Genomic DNA, 4,769 nt, shown 5'->3' with positions numbered 1-4,769 from the left:
AGCACCACCCTTATTTGCTGGTAAATACTTTTTTTTTGTTATTCAAATGTTTTATGTACATATATTTGTGTTAAAAAAATGTTTCTAAATTGAGAATGACACTCAAGTTTTCACGGGGTTCCCTAGGTCAAATTGACTCCAGATTTTAGCTACCCCCCAATCTAAGGGATGCTGAAGACAACTATGTAGGTCCCATGTACGTCTCACCCACGGAATGACGTCAGAAAGGGAGATGCTGGGAGTAAATGGCTTATTTCTCCACCAGGGGGCATCCTACGAAAAAAAATCGTGTGGCACTGGACTCCACTGGCCGAGACGCATCCAACGGTACCCCATTGGTCTGCCTAGGTTCACCGGAAATGGGGTCTGCGAAAAGACTTAGGTTTTTCTGGCTTAAAGTGGCAAAATAACACTTTTTTTGTATATATAGTTGTTTATTTGTGTGTTTTTTACTGTAAATAGTTTTACAAATGAGTGGAAACATAGTGTTTTAATTCTATTGTTATTACTATGTTATTGTTATGTTATTACTATGTTATTGTTATGTTTTACTACTGTTTTGATTGACGTTATACTTATCGTGTTTTCAATTTTTCCAATATGCAAATTATCTATGTTAATGCTTTTATTGTTGTTTCTTGAGAAATAAATCCTTTGATTGGTTAAGAAATGACTCTTTTTTGAATATCTATAGGACCACATATAAAAGACATAAGGTAAGTTCAATGAAATCTTAAGGTATAACCCCTGTTTAATTTTTTTCTTAAAATTAGGGCCTTATATCACTAAAGTGTCTGGGATCGCCAAAGTGTTTTTTTGCTATTTTTAGCCAAACTATCAGCCCAATCTTCACCAAATACATACCTGTGTGTTCAGGGTGATGAGCCGCACCATATGACACCAAAAGTTTTGACCCAAAATATTGCTGTAAGAAGATAGGGCAAGGTGTGTTTTAATTTCCAAATCAGTCGGTCATTTGGTGCGGCTCGGCACGCTGACCCACCAGGACAAGTTTGGTGCCGGTGAGACTTTTGGTTTTGCCAAAAGTAAAAAAAAAACACTTTGGCGATCCAAGACACTTTGGCGATACATACCCTAACGATTAGGGCTTCTCTTCTGAAGCTGGTAGAATAGAGAAAAATGTTGATTATGATAGAGGGTGCACCCCTGATGCCTGCTGAGCAGTTTTTGAAGCTTTTTCCTGTTTTTGACACTTTGGGACTGCAAAAATACAGTTTGGGACTGCGAATACACTTTGGGACCCCCACACCTACAGAGTACCAGACATGTCATGGGTTTGCATTTTAGGTCCTTAAAACGTGTTTCTAAAGTTTTTTTTTATGTTTAGGACTAAGTATCACCAAAGTGTGTGGGATCGCCAAAGTGGTTTTTTGCCATTTTTAGCCAACTAGTACTACCGAGATTTCCATAGAACCCCCGGAAATTTCATCCTCTGTAATCCACTTGTAAATGCAGGAGGCTCTCAGACTTAGACCCAGCAAGACCGTTGTTTGGTTTCATATTGAAATAAAGCTTTCTTTCCAGCGGGGGGCGCTGCGCGCCCAAACTCCAGATATGCGTTAGAGGGGCTCCCCTTGAGTAACATATCTGAAAATGGGGCCCCTCGGTCAAAGGGTCGCTGAGATATGGCCCCTAGAAGGTCGAAGGGTAGGCCTAGGGGCCAAATCGGGTGTCTTTTTGGGCCCCGCGAGGGCCAGAAAGGTCGTAGGGTCACCCAAGGTCCGATTCAGCATGCCGAATTTGGTGTCCCTAGGTGCAACCGTTCTCAAGATATGAACCTTTAATCGATTTAATTTATGCGTAAAATTAGGCCCGAAACATTCAAACGGTCATATCTCGGGAACGGTTTGTGCTACAGGCAAGAAATTTTACAGGCTGAATTGGACCGAAGGCTTCAGACGTGGGAGGGGCCTGCGAGGGAGGGGGTGGGGCTAGGGCCGCAGGACCACTGCAGGCCACAAGGGGTGGTCGTGTGCTTCACATATCCGAAGCACTTGTCCCTACCGTGCCCGAGTCCGTAGGGGTACCCGCACTTTGTGAAAATCCACCAGGTCAGCACCTAGGCTTATGGCAACAAGCAATTTACTCCCTGCATCTCTCTGTCTGACGTATTTCTGTAGGTGTGACCTACATGGGACCTACATAATTGTGATCAGCATCCCTTAGAATGGGGGGGGTAGCCAAAATCTGGAGTCAATTTGACCTAGGGAACCCCGTGAAAAGTCGAGTGTCATTCTCCTCATAGCTCCCCATTCAAAATGTAACGAAAAAATACCCCGAGTTCTCGAAAACCTAAGTCCAAAATGAATGGGGCTTCTATGGCAGCCACAATTTCCGGTCAACCTAGACAGACCATTGAGGCACCGTTGGATGCGTCTTGGGCAGTGGAGTCCAGTGAGACACAAATTTGTTTCGTAGGATGTCCCCTGGTGGAGAAACAAGCAATTAACTCCCTGCATCTCTCTGTCTGACGTAGTTCTGTAGGTGTGACCTACATGGGACCTACGTAGTTGTGATCGGCATCCCTTAGAATGGGGGGGTAGCCAAAATCTGGAGTCAATTTGACCTAGGGAACCCTGTGAAAAGTCGAGTGTCATTCTCCTCATAGCTCCCCATTCAAAATGTAACGCAAAAAAAATGTTGGCAACAATAACAAAAATCTTTTTGGATTTTTAGTATAACATACAGTTTACAATATAAAAAATAAAGGGTACATTGAAAATTAAAAGGTGCTGATAAGATTACATTAAAATATTAACCAGGAGTGGATTTCCTAATAAATTCTTGCCACCAAGATGATTCTTAGATGGTCAAGCGAGTTTCACACTAAGTACTCTCTCCAAATGAATAAATGACTAAAACGCAATAAATAGAAAACACAGATTTTTTTTTTTAACTGAGTTATTTATTTGACTATAAAATGTATTGTTAAATAAATAAACGGAATACATGGTTTCAAAATATGACATCAAATGATAATTTAGTAGTTTAATGCATTTATTTAACTATAAAACGTTGGTTTACTTATTTTATGTTAAATTAATGATCAAATAAAATTGTGACGCCAGGTAGAGAGGAGTGACGCAAGCAGAGTTAAAAGTACAAACAGGTTTATTAGCAGGCAAGCTAACAGATACTGCTAACAGGAAAGCCAGGCAAACAGCAGTCTCACCGATACCAGAAGACAAAATACAGTCCGAGTTTGAAACAGTCCAACCGTACAACAAATCCAATAAGGGCAAAACAAAAGACATAAACCGATAATCCGAAAACAGGGTCGTAACTAGAAAGCAAAAACAGAACATAGGAAAACGCTTAGTACGCAACATAAGTCGACAATACCTCGCGGTGTTTGTTTACAAACGGATGCCTTAAATACAGGAGCTAGACAAGAATGAACCGGAAGTAATTCAGAATACAGGTGAATCAGAGCGTCGGAGCGTAACGCGATTGGGTGAAGGTGAAAGGTTATTATTGATGTCATAACCAGGGGAATTCTGAGAAATGGAGTCCGGTAGTGTGGAAGGAGAACAAGGCTGCGTGACAAAAATCATTCAACTCATTGTTAGAAGTAATAATTTCAAATCAACTTTGTCAAGTAGAGATATAGTCCTTTCATATTACAAAGCTCATTTTTACATTAGTTGGTTCATTTATTTTATATTAAATTAACTATCAAATAAATGCATTAAACTCAATCATTGTTAGAAGTAATCATTTTAAATCAACTTTGTCATGTACACCTATATATATATATATACACCTTAACATGTACACCGTAACAATGCTTATTAGTCAGTTTTATAACACGTAGTAGGGTTAGGGTTATGATAACCAAAACAGCTAGGGTTAAGCCTACAGTTGGAATAGGGTTAAAGTTAAAGCTGAAAGAGAGAGTATAGGGGGCACTTTCAATCAAACTTTTTGACAGGTGCCCTTTTTGACCCCTCCCCCACACCACGTGCCTCCTTTTCTGGAATGTGACCTTTGACCCCTCAGATCACCCTATGATGCTGTCTGTTAGTAATTATGTTTTCAATCATCTGTAATTACCCCTGCCATTCGTCATTCATGTTTTGGATATGAGGTAATTTAAACCATGGTGACACACCGCCCCGCCCATCCCTCCGCCCCTTCCTGCCCCATCCCCACCTCTTCCCATCCCGCCCCAGCCCCGCCCCATCATTATTCAGATTGTCCTGATTGGTCAAAAAAAAATTCCCGCCAAAAGTATTGACCAATAAGGTTGTTATTCCTATGGAGCAATCACAGCAAGCCTACGAGTGAAATGTGTATTTAAGAGTTAGCGAGATGTGTGAAGGAACGAGAGAACGGAGCAATGGCTTGTGTTTCTGAGGTTGCTGAAAACCAAAGCTTCCCATACCGGGATTCGAACCCGGACCGTCTGGATGAAAGCCAGAAATCCTACGCGTTAGACCATATGGGAGGATCTGTAGAAGAAGAGACGAGAATCTAAAAAGGTACCGAACAATGAGAGCATTCCTGAACCAGTTGCTCAAGGATCAAGTCTGGCGTTTGTCAGATGGAACTTACTTCGGATATGTTTTTCTTAAGGATATATATAGCGTTGCTATGTACGTCGGAAAAACGGTTAGATGCGATGATGCTCGTTTTACTTTGAACCATATAGACCATGGTTTAGCTTCAGAAGACACTGCTCTGTTTTTAATGCCTACGTCAATTACAGAAATACAGAATGCAGCCCATTTTTCAGGAGAACATGAATT

The 4,769-nt window shown here is 41.1% G+C and overlaps 1 non-coding gene across 1 annotated transcript; it reads right to left on the bottom strand.

Moving 5' to 3' along the window:
- Positions 1-4,396: 4,396 nt before the first annotated feature.
- trnae-uuc (transfer RNA glutamic acid (anticodon UUC)) lies at positions 4,397-4,468 on the bottom strand. The gene has a single exon. It is a non-coding gene; the product is annotated as a tRNA-Glu (tRNA).
- Between the last annotated feature and the right edge of the window lie 301 nt (positions 4,469-4,769).

This window comes from Astyanax mexicanus, unplaced genomic scaffold (assembly GCF_023375975.1).
Source record: "Astyanax mexicanus isolate ESR-SI-001 unplaced genomic scaffold, AstMex3_surface scaffold_35, whole genome shotgun sequence".
Classification (NCBI taxonomy): Eukaryota; Metazoa; Chordata; class Actinopteri; order Characiformes; family Acestrorhamphidae; genus Astyanax; species Astyanax mexicanus.
Note: the sequence above shows the minus strand (reverse complement) of the source record. Positions and strands in the feature narration are given on the sequence as shown.